Below are 12,443 nucleotides of genomic sequence, written 5' to 3' on the forward strand. Positions count from 1 at the left end.
ATCTCATTATAAATCATACCACTCCGCAAAATTATCAAAGCTATCCAAAATTGCACAATGAAGCAACAGGATTTATGGGAGAAATGGTTCTGGGGCACAACAGTCAAAATTTCTTCAGGGAAACAAACAAACAAACAAACAAACAAGACAGGAAACTAATAAAAAGGTGTAGCACAGTTTTAGACATGTTAATTTGTTGAGAAATACATAAATAGGATACGTCAATGTATGTGGTATCTTTCCTTGCATGAAAACTGAAGTTTGCTTATAGAAATAGGCTCTGAGGGCACCTGGGTGACTCAGTTGGTTAAGCGTCTGCCTTTGGCCCAGCTTATGATCTCAGGGTCCTGGGATCGAGCCCCACATTGGGCTCCCTGCTTAGGGGAAAGCTTGCTTATCCCTCTTCCACTCCCCCTGTTTATGCTCTTTCTCTGTGTCTGTGTGTCAAATAAATAAATAAATAATATTTTTAAAAAAATAGGCTCTGAAAACTTGTATCTTGTTAGTGAGGGTGAAGAGGTAGAAGTAGGGTTATCTGTGCTTCAGACAAAGTTATAAGTTGTAACAGCACACGTGGTTGAATCCGAGTCAAAACACACACTGAACTGAGGTACCTGGTAGACATTTATGGTGTGTGCTTGTGTATTTTGCACATTCTTATTCCTCTTGGTTCAATCAGGTGCAGTTTGTTGCATTTATTTCATGTTCTGCTGATGAAATCATGCATTAACAAACACAATGCATGATTCTCAAATTGTTCCCTAATATATCAGCTTCCTTGGAACAAATTTACATTCTCAAGAGAATCATTATACTAGAACTGGCCATACATATATATATATTTTTTTTTTTTTTCTGTGATCAGTATATAGGACACATAAAGGCATATAAAGGCATATCTGTGTTACCTTTCTTCTTGTTGTTGTGAAAACATGAAAAATTTCAGCAAAAGGAAGATTTGGGAGTAAGGATATGGAATAGAAATGTTCACTGCTTGGTGGCCCATGAAGGCCGGTCATTATGAAACAATGGAAATGAACATGCAGGGATTAAATAACCATGAGATTATTTATGCTAAAAGCATGAATTCATAACAAATCAAATAGGACACAGCTAATATTTCGATAGGAAGCTTCTGCCATTAGTGTTTTGAGTTCACTTTCATGAATCTAAAACAATTGACAAGTTTAGCAATCCAGAAAAATTATTTTCTGCCTCTCCTTCCTCCTGGATAACACTAAATTGTGTAGTTTTACAACTGAAATGAACAAAAGTGTTCTGCATTAAGATATGTGTTACAGTTTTTAAAGTATTAATTTTATCTAGAAAACACTACCACAGAAGGGGATAGGAGTATGTATACTTCTTAGTTTTCAAGATATGCTTGTGTTTCTTACCAAAATTATTGTTGGTATTGATGAGAATTTATAATAGTCTTGTGCTATTGGAAAGTGAAACAACTGATAATTCTGGAGCTGGAATAGTTCAGCCTTAGATATGATTAAAGATATTTTGGTGGGGAAAAAGTCTTTAACCAACCCAACAAGGAACAAAACTAACCTTCAAACAAAGTAATTTCTAGAAGTTACCAATTTAGGGATGAACTGACAAATGACTGAAACTTGGAGCTTTAGAGGGAATTGAATTATAAACTACTTTCAGCCATTTGGGGAAACATCTCCAGCTTGAATGCAATTAGGATCTTTTTATAACTTTTTATAACATTTTCAAGTTTTTGGCTTGCCCTTTATGAAGCTATAATGTCTGAATTTAATTCTACCAATGGAAAAAGCAGGTGTCAGCATATTTATTAGAAACATTCAAGTTAAGTTTTATTGTAATTGAGGGCAGATTGATGCAGTTCACTGAATTTGCTTTGTATTTTTCATTCTCATTTTGAGTACCTAGAGGTTATTGTTACTGAGCTTTACGCTCTTCAACTTCAATGAGAACCAAACAATTTCTATTTTCCATAGCCTTTTATGATCTTTTTTCCATCTCAGTCTGATGGGATATAAAGATGCATCCTGAAATGTTTTTAGGTCAAAGCCCAATGGATTATACACATAAAATAAAATATAACTGAAATGCTAGTTAATGAGGTTTTTTACTTTTATATTTTTCTTCTTCTAATGTCAAAAGACACAGGAAGTGGTGTTTTTTCCCCAGCTTTTTTGAGATATGACAAATTACATTGTGTACATTTAAGGTGTACAAGGTATTAATTTATATATGTGTATTTTGTGAAATGATTACCACAAATCAAGTTAATTAACACATCCACCACCTCACATAGTTACCAATTCCGTGTGTGTGATGAGAACATCTAAGATATACTCTCTTGGGGTGCCTGTGTGGCTCAGTTGACAAAGCATCCAACTTTTGATTTTGGCATAGGTCTTAATCTCAGGGTTGTGAGATCAAGCTCCAAGTGGGGCTCTGCACCGGACATGGAGTCTGCTTAAGATTCCTTTTCTCCCTCTACTCTTCCCTCTCTTAAAAGAAAAAACAAAATCTACTCTCTCTGCAAATTTCAAGCATAAAACCCAATATTTTATTGTTAAATATAGTCATCATGCTGTATATTAGGTCCCCAGAATTTATTCATCTTTTAATTGAAAGTTTGTACCCTTTGACAAACATCTCTATGTTTGTCTTGAGATATGTTTCTATGAGATAGACTTGTTTTAAACTCCACGTGTAACTGAAATCATACAATATTTATCTTTCTCTGACTTATTTCACTGAGGAGAATGCCTTCAAGGTTCATTTATGTTCTTGTGAATGACAGAATATCCTTCTTCTTCTTCTTCTTCTTTTTTTTGTTTAATAATATTCAAGTGTATATATGCCTGATTTTTTTATCCATTCATCTATTGACAGAGACTTACATTATTCCCATATCTTGATTGCTGTAAATAAGCTGAGGTGAAGAGATCTCTTTCAGATAGTGATTTCATTTCCTTCAAATATATACCCAGAAGTAGAATTACTGGATCATATAATAATTCCATTTAAAATTTTTTGAGGAACCTTGATATTGTTTTTCATAATGACTATACTAACTTACATTCCCAACAACAGCACACAAGTGTTCCTTTTTTTCACATCCTCACCAATACTTATTATCTCTTATCTTTTTAATAATGGCCATCTTAACAAGTATGAGGTGATATTTCACTGTGGTTTTGATTTTCAAATTTCTGATAATGATGTGTTCAACATTTCATATATTGTTAGCCATTGGTATATCATATTTGGAAAAATGTCTATTAGGTCCTTTGCTCCTTTTTAAATCAGATTGTTTTCTGTTACTATGTTGTATAAAATCCTTATACATTTTAGGTGTTAAACCCTTATCAGATATCACACACGAATAAAAAGATATCCTGTACTCATGAACTGGAAGAATGAATACTGTTAAAATGTCCATACCACCCAGAGTGATCTATAGATTCAATGTAATCCCTATAAAAATTCCAATGGTATTTCCCAGAAAAAGAAAAAGAAACCCTAAAATTAATATGTAACCACAAAAATCCCATTAGACAAAGCAAACAAAAGAAAGGAAAACAAAGTTAGAGGCATCACACTTGATTTCAAATTATACTACAAAGGTTCAGTAATGAAAAGAGTTTGTTACTGGCAGAAAAACAAACACCTAGAATAATGGAATAAAATGGAGAGCCAGGAATAATCCCACACCTGTTGAGTCAATTAATATTTGACAAGGAATCCAAGAATACACAAGGGGAAAAAGATATCTTTTCAATAAATGGTTTTGGGAAAACTGGATATTCATCTGAAAAAGAATGGTTTTGAACCCTATTTTACAACCTTCACAATAATTAATTGAAAATAGATTAAGTACTTAAATTCAAAAGCTGAAACTAAGAAAAAAAAACTTAGAAGAAAACATAGGGGAAAAGCTCTTTGATAGTGGTCTTGGCAATTAATTTTTTGGATATGGCACCAAAAGTATCAGCAACAAAGCAAAAGTAAACAAATGGGACTACATCAGCCTTAACAACTTGTGCACAGCAAAAGAAAGAATCAAGAAAATGAAAAGACAATTTATAGAAAGGAAGAAAATATTTTAATTGTGTTAACAGAGGAAGACCTAAGCCATTATCTCATGGAAGCAGGTGGCTATCTTTGCCTATTGTTTCAAATTTAAATAAATAATTTTAGATTGGATAATCAGATTTCGTTGTAGTATGCTTTCATCACATGTTGTTAATGAAATCTAGAATTGCTGTTTTAATCCCTATCTGAAGTAAAGGGTAGTGAGTTTTTATAAGTAAGTTATTTTCTTTATCTCAAGATTTTCTTCAGAAGATCATGACATATAAGCAAAAATGTTATTTTAAAATTATTTTAATGTATTTAAATACTCTTTAAATGTATAAATACTGCCCTGTTTGAGGATATTGACTGATATAATAAATGCTTAAAAAAAGCTATTTTTCCTCTTTCTTGGTAAAATGTAATAGAATCGTATTGCTTTTCTCTGGCACAGGATCAGATTCAATGGTGTTCTTTTGTAAATATTTTAACTTGAACATAAGATCAACAGCAAAGATATATTTAGTTTCAGTGAAAACCTTTTAATTCAATGAGATAGATGGCCTTACATTCTCTGATAGTCTTAACAAAATTTGGACTGTCTTTCCTTTAGGGGCCTGAAAATGTTTGAAGAACAGTATCTCACAAATGGAAATTTGTATAAATGCCTGTTTTAACCAGTCAATACCTCGTGTGTGAGATGACATAAGGCTTCCATGACTGTTGACTAGTTTCTTCCTTGTATACTACTATCCAGGTACGGTCTTATTGGTGCATTTTATGCATTCTGAAATATTGATTCTTCTATGTTCCACTTTTTGGAAATTGCAATTTTTTTTATCCATTTCTAATTGGTAAGTTGTTGTTGTTGTTGTTGTTTTTTTCTGAAATTCATACACAAAAATGTGATGACGTGACTACTTGTTCTTTTCTCTGAAGGAATAACTAGGCTGATGAAATGGCGGGGGAGGGGGAGGGGCCTCACCTCTGCTACCACAGTGAAAATAGTTTTCTTTTAGATTCAAATATTTACTTACTAGGCAAGTTTTATATGATTGTGAAGTTGTACCAAGCCAAATGCCTGGGAGAGCCATACAGTTGGGGATTTCTCAAATTGGATTTACACTTGGAAATAAACACAGACTATATATTTAATTCTCTGATAGTCATGATGCAGCTCAGATGAAGAGTATATGGCACTACTATTTTTTTTTTTTCCCTGAGTCAGCCTCTATTGAAATTTCAACAAGCTGTTCTACTAGCCTCTATATAGAACTTGGCAGGGGTTACAGCTAGCAGTCGGCAGCAGCAAAAGTCATTTCTCTTCGACAGAATCCATAAAGCCAAACACTGTAATAACTTCTCTGATGGAATTTTAGTGGTGAAGCTCTTTGTCTTGTTACCATTGCCATTCACACTCCAACTGAGTCTTCACCTGTAGGGAATGATTATGATGCTCTGCGGTCTCTGTTTCCACCTGTGACCCCTGATCAACTGGAAAGTGACAATTTTTCCTCAAAATGAATTTGATACTGGGGAAATTATACTGTCAGAGAAAATCCTCATTCTCTAAGGACCTCTCTGAGTTGCAGCAGAGGCTTTCTGAACTAACAAGAGGCAAGCCCATAAGTTACCGGATGCACTTTTTTCTCTAACCTTTAGCATACGGAATTGGAAAGGATCATCTACAGTGGTCATCTACAACTTCAGGATAAGATGCCTGAGAGGAAAAGAAAATAACGTGATAATAATTTGGAGTCTCCCTGTCCCCTATGCTAGATTTTAGCTTTATGTGTATTCTTGTTGTAGTTGGACTAAAGATGAAGTTCAGCAATGAATTCAGATATTTTATCTCAAAATTTTGAAATTGCTACCTGAGAAATTCTTGGGCTTGTATTTTGAGCTCAGAAGCATGATTTCTCAAAATAGGATGTCCTCACATGAGGAAGGTATTATCTCAAGAATAAAGTAAAGTTAAAGACTATTGTAATATGAATTTCCAAGAATGGTATATCTTAGTTCATAGTTTTGTTTTGAGCTTATGTCAGCATGTGGCATTGTGAGTCCTTCTGATATGGCAATAGAACCGTGTTTCAATAAATGAAGCTCTGTAAATCGGGGTCATGCCAAGCCAGATGATTAAAATAAAAGAAATGGATTAAAATAAAACATGGTTTGCTTTTTGAAATATTTATATTAAGATATATATACTAAATATATATAATATTTAAAATGTACATAATATTTATAAATATATATATAAATGTATATAATATTAAAAATGTGAATTCCTCATAACTATAAAAATCAGTTTTAAGATTACCACATTTGGAATTCATATTTTATTAGGACATATCTAATGAGAAAATTTTTTATCTGGAAATATTCTAACTTTCGAAATCATGAAAACTGCTTGACTTAATTGGAAGTTACATATGCATAAAAAAAAAAAGGACTCAACCCTGTATTATGACACTAGTAATACAGTTGTGGCTTTTTGTTTAAATTGACAAGTCTCTCATTTCAACTTACTGAAATAAAAAATTCATTAAAATCAGAAGCTTGTTGGTATTTCAGTCCTGTTATTAGTTATTATTGGCTTGAATCATTTAATAACACAAAATACAAGCTTCGTGTTAGTGGTTAATAGGTCATGCAAGAATTGAATAAATATCCTAAAAGGCAGTAAAGTTGATCAATATGATAACTGACCAGCGGACTGGCTATTCTGTTTGTAAAGTTAAATAGTGAAAGGAATATTGATAATATGTCACAGGAGTCCAGGAGAATTTATTATGATTTACATAAGTTTAGAAGGAAAACAAAGCTGAAATTTTATGTTGAGTTGAAATAATTGAAAATCTATGAAATAGTTCAAACCAAAGACTAAACCAATAACAGGACTGAAATACCAGCAAGTTTTCAATTATAATAAATTCTTTATTTCAGTAAGTTAAAATGAGAGACCTGTCAATTTAAGTTTTTAAGTTTGTTTGTTTGTTTTTTTAAAAGACTTTATTTATTTATTTGACAGAGGGAGACACAGGGAGAAAGGGAGCACAAGCAGAGGGAGTGGGAAAGGAAGAAACAGGCTTCCCACCAAGCGGGAGCCCGATGCTGGGCTTGATCCCAGAAACCTGGGATCAGGACCCAGGCTGAGGGCAGATCCTTAACAACTGAGCCACCCAGGTGCCCCCGTTTAAGGTTTTAAACAAAAAGCCAAAAGTTAAAAATTGTTCTAATCTGAATCTGAACTTTTATTAGCTTGAATTACAAGTATTACAATTATTTCATAATTACTAAAATTAAATGTTCTGAAACATAATAATGCCTGAAAAAAATACCTTAAAAAAAAGTCTAAAAAGAAATTTCAACGATGATTTAGAACAAAGACTTAGAGAACTGTAAGAACAAAGTTATACTCTTTGTGAAATTGCTGGTCATAGTAGAGCAGCAATGGATTAAAATAATAAACAAAACCATTGCTGCTCTACTATGACCTGCAATTTTCAAGGTTCAAGGTTTAGCCCATCTTTTTACCTGTACACCATCTAACTGATTCTCACTAAGGAAGAATAATGATAAGAAGGAAAGTATGCTGATGGTAATTACAACAATATTGGTAATTCTAATGATGATGGAAGTCTCTCTCCCAAGATGACCATTTCTACTCCCTTCTTTCATGATCTCTAATCACCTCTCTTATATTTCACAGAAAAAGGACAATTTGCGTGTGTGTGTGTGTGTGTGTATTTCTTTTTTTCATATTAACATATAATGTGTTATTTGTTTCAGGAGTACAGGTCTGTGATTCATCAGTCTTATACAATTCCCAGTGTTCACCATAGCGCATACCCTCCCCAATGTCCATCATCCAGCCACTCCATCCCTCCCACACCTCTCCATTTCAGCAACCCTCACTTTGTTTCCTGAGATTAAGAGCCTTTTACGGTTTGTCTCCCTCTGTAGTTTCTTCTTGTTTCATTTTTTTCTCTTCCCTGATGATCCTCTGTCTTGTTTCTCAAATTCCACATATCACTGAGATGATATGATAATTGTCTTTCCCCAATTGACTTATTTCACTGAGCAGAGTACCCTCTACATTCATCCATGTCATTGCAAATGTCAAGATTTCATTTTTGATGGCGGTATAATATATGTGAGATATATGTATATGTGTGTATGGATATCCATTCATCTGTCAATGGATGTCTGAGCTCTTACCATAGTTTGGCTATTGTGGACGTTGTTACTACAAACATTGGGGTGCAGGTGCTCCTTTGTATTACTGTATTTGTATCTTTGGGTAAATACCCAGTGTTGCAATTGCTAGGTTACAGGGTAGCTCTATTTTTAACTTTTTGAGGAACCCCTATACTGTTTTCCAGAGTGGTTTCTTCAGATTGCATTCCCACTAATAATGTATCCTCACCAATATCTGTCATTTCCGGACTTGTTAATTTTAGCTATTCTGACTGGTATGAGGTGGTATCTCACTGTGGTTTTGATTTGTAGTTCCCTGATGCCAAGTGATGTTGAGCATTTAGAAAAGGACTATATTACAAAAGCTGATTACTCTTCTTTTGAGTCACTTAGAGCTCGACCCACACCTTCCCAAATTTCAAAGACCTATTTATACTCTAACAAGTATTTCAATAACTGCTCGCTCACATCTCACCATTTACAACTTACGAATCTATACTTTGAATTTTGTTGGATGCAGAAAAAGCCCCATCTCTCTTTACTCCTCCTCCTCCTCCTCCCTCTTCTTCTTCTTTTTCTTTTTATCCTCCTCCTCTTCTTTCTCCTCCTCCTCTTCTTTCTCCTCCTCCTCCTCCTCCTCCTCCTCCTCCTCCTCCTTCATCTTCTCCTCTTCATTTTGAGATTTAAAGAAGAGGAAAATCCTGAATTTGTCCCTGAAACTATAGAAAGAACTTCTAATAATGTTCTTTTTTAAAAATTTTATTTATTTATTTGAGAGAGAGAGAGACAGAGAGAGAAACAGGGACAGAAAGAGAGAGAGAGCATGAGAGGGGAGAAAGTGAGAGGGAGAAGCAGACTCCCGCAGGGTTGGGGGCCTGATGCAGGACTCAATCCTGGGACTCTGGGATCATGACCTGAGCCAAAGGCAGTGGCTTAACCAACTGAGCCACCCTGGCACCCCTATAATAATGTTCCCCACTCAATATGTATCCTATGCATCTTTTCTTTAGTAAAAATGGGAATATGTGATAGTTAAATAGCATGTGTGAAATTATTATAATTATTATTAAGTTCTGTTATTTTGAGCATTAAATATGGAGAACCCACTGTATCGAGGGCTTGAAGAAATGGAAAGCATCCAGAGAAACCATGTTGTTTACTCTTCTCTGGCTGCTTTCCAGATTGCTTCTTTATCTTTGCTTTTTAGCAGTTGACTAGAATATGGCAACTCATTCTTCCCTTTGATTTTATCTGTTTGGAGTTTCCTAAGCTTCTTCAATCTATAAATTTAATATAAATATAAGTATTTCACTGAATTTAGAACATTTCAGCCCAATATCACTTAAATTAATTTTTTGGTCCCATTCTCTCTTTCTCTTCCCCTCTGGGACTCCAGTTTCAAATGTGTTTAATATATTGAAACTATCCTACATGACTCTGAGTTCTGTTATTTTTATTTAATTTTTTTTGGGTCTTTTTCTTCAGGTTGTATTTTTTTGTTGTTGATCAATCTAGAGGTTTACTTACTTTCTCAGTCATCTCCATTCACTCTTAAGCTTATCCAATGATTTTTTTCCCCCATATTTTATATTCCATTTTCAGGTAGAGAGTTCCTTTCTGTTCAATTTAAATTTAAGTCTAATTATTTTGTTTGGGTTTTTGATTATTTTTATGAAGGTCTCTATTTTTCTTTACAATTATTCTTTATTTTCATTTATTATGAGAGCTTATTTCTTTACCTCATGGAGTCTAGGTAGTAACACCTAGACTCATAATAATACATTTGCATGGCATTTTATCCCTCTACCAGCACTGATGCAGAAAGGCTGCCAAGAGTTACAAACATTCTAGGGTCCAAAATTGCCCTTCCCAACCTTTGATAGGAGTTTCCCAAATGATTGGAAGCACACTCCATCAGAGACCACTTCACTATATGTCACAGGTCCTCCCAGCCCAGAAACCCACTAATATCCAATTCTAAAACACTGTCTGCTCTCCTACCTTGAGAGTGTCCTTTCAGTTTAATAAACTGCTTTGTACTTGCCACTTTCCTTCTGGCTGTCTGTATTTGAGAGTGGATGCCCCCATCAATCTTTTCATGGCATATCCAAGGATAGAGACTTCCATTCACATAATGCATGACATGCTCCTAACAATAATATAATACAAAATTTATTTTAGAATTGTTTTTCACATTGTTCAAAACAAAATATAATTCTAAGCACATGGAAAGAATGTAGAAATGCCAGTTTGTTGACTATCCATTTACAAATTGGTATATTTTATGGAAATATAGAATAAATATTTTTCAATATTTTCAGCTGATTTTAAAACAATCTTACAATTGTACATTAAGTATAATACTAATTAATAACATATTATTCCAAACCCACTGATTAATCATAGCATTAATACATAAGATAAATTATTTCATTTGCTTGAACAATGCAGGTTTATTATCTGAAAAACAAAGCAAGCAGCCCCCAGATATTAGTTTCCCATACAAAAACATTGGCTTGTTTTTAATTAAATTTATTGACTATGTGTTTGTGTCTTTGTATGCATGTAAACTTTGTTCTCTGTTTGCTTTTAAGTGTTTAACCTGAAAAGAAAATGTTTCAAATAAACTTTTATGTTAAAAATAGCTTACCTTGTTAGTCCTGTCCCTAATTGCCCATTAAAATACATGTTACTAAAGAAAATAATACATAGTTTCAGTGCTACTAAAATGTAACAGTAACATAAGTTCTCCATATTCTGAATGTTATTTCCATTAAGTGAAATTGTGAAAGAATGTGGCCTAATTGATCATCAACCATCCTTTGTAAGGAGTTGAATAGCACAGTTGATTAGAAAACTAGAGAAAATATTTTTGAGCCACAGACATTATTGTTTCACCAAACTCAATATTGAGCAGTATTAATAGTACTACTTTGAAAAATGCAGATAAATTTCCCCCACTCTCTTTTACCACGTTTCTCCTTTATTATTTACTCCTTTCTTCTTTCTGTTCTTTTTCCTATGAAGCCCATTACTAACATTTTCAAAATACAGAGCATACATACGATCCTGATTAAGTATCAGTATCAGTATTAAGTATCCTGATCAGTATCAGATGGAATGATAAATATTAATTTAACCCTTAGCTTATTTTGTTTTTCACTTATTCTTAATTATTATTATTGCTATTATTTTTATTTTGGTTGTAGTAGCTTACCCTTTAGGCTAGTATGTGTGTATCCTCATTTTATTAATTGGAAAGTTGACAAGGACTTAGGATAACAACTGCTAGGTAGTAAATTCTATCTTTGAACACATGTCTGTCTGACCATATCCTTAAATATCCTTAAACATCTTCATTTTGCCTGCCATGTGATACCTATAAAAATAAAGAGAGAAAATCACAGTTTGCCACACTTTCAGGCTGACTAGTAGTCTATTTTTGTGTTCTGAAAGTAATTTATGGAAAGACAAATGGGGTGAATTTGGACTGATGAGTAGTTTTCTTTATTAGAAAAGGATATCAATTCCATATCAATTTAGAAGAGGTTCTTATTCTTTTTTCCTCACTGATAATTTTTTTATAAACACAATTCCATGTCAAAAAGAAATGCTGACTGACCCTTCTTCTTTGGTAGTGGTTTACTCACTTTGTTCATTTCTAATATTCTGTGTAGATACCCTAAACCTGCAATGGGTTCCAAGAATTTTGAGCACATTTTCTAGACATGAAAGAATAGATATGAGGAAGACTGAATGTCAGTTATCTCAGGCAAACTATACCTTTTCATTCCAATTTACATTAACTATATAACATATTTAAGAACCAACTCACATTCAATTTTAGCTTATTAACTAGAGATTTTTTGTGTGTGATTTTAAATTTTAAATATTATAATTATTAAGATATGATTATCATTACCTCCCTTATATTTAAAAAAAGAAAAAATATTTTCCTGAAGAATATGTTAAAGCTAAATTAAATATATTTAATTTTCAATGATAATCCTAAAATATGTTTCAAAAGATATCATCCCTTCAAATTTATCAACAATATTTTTTGTAGTTTAAAGTATTTATTTAAATAGTGTAATGGAGGGCGCCAGGTGTCTCAGTTGCTTGGGCGTCTGCCTTCTGCTTATGCTTCTGCCCTCTCCCAAATCCTGAGATTGAGT

The 12,443-nt window shown here is 33.4% G+C and overlaps 1 long non-coding RNA gene across 1 annotated transcript in view; it reads right to left on the reverse strand.

Annotated features, from left to right (window-relative positions):
• The window catches only part of LOC116574475, a 28,504-nt gene extending 16,885 nt beyond the window's left edge, over positions 1-11,619 (reverse strand). The window contains exons 1-2 of the long non-coding RNA XR_004279334.1: positions 11,486-11,619; positions 10,270-10,417 (exon numbers count right to left, since the gene is read on the reverse strand). This is a non-coding gene — a long non-coding RNA (uncharacterized LOC116574475). The remainder of the gene's footprint in view (positions 1-10,269; positions 10,418-11,485) is intronic.
• Positions 11,620-12,443: the final 824 nt, after the last annotated feature.

This window comes from Mustela erminea, chromosome 15 (genome assembly GCF_009829155.1).
Source record: "Mustela erminea isolate mMusErm1 chromosome 15, mMusErm1.Pri, whole genome shotgun sequence".
Lineage (NCBI taxonomy): Eukaryota > Metazoa > Chordata > Mammalia > Carnivora > Mustelidae > Mustela > Mustela erminea.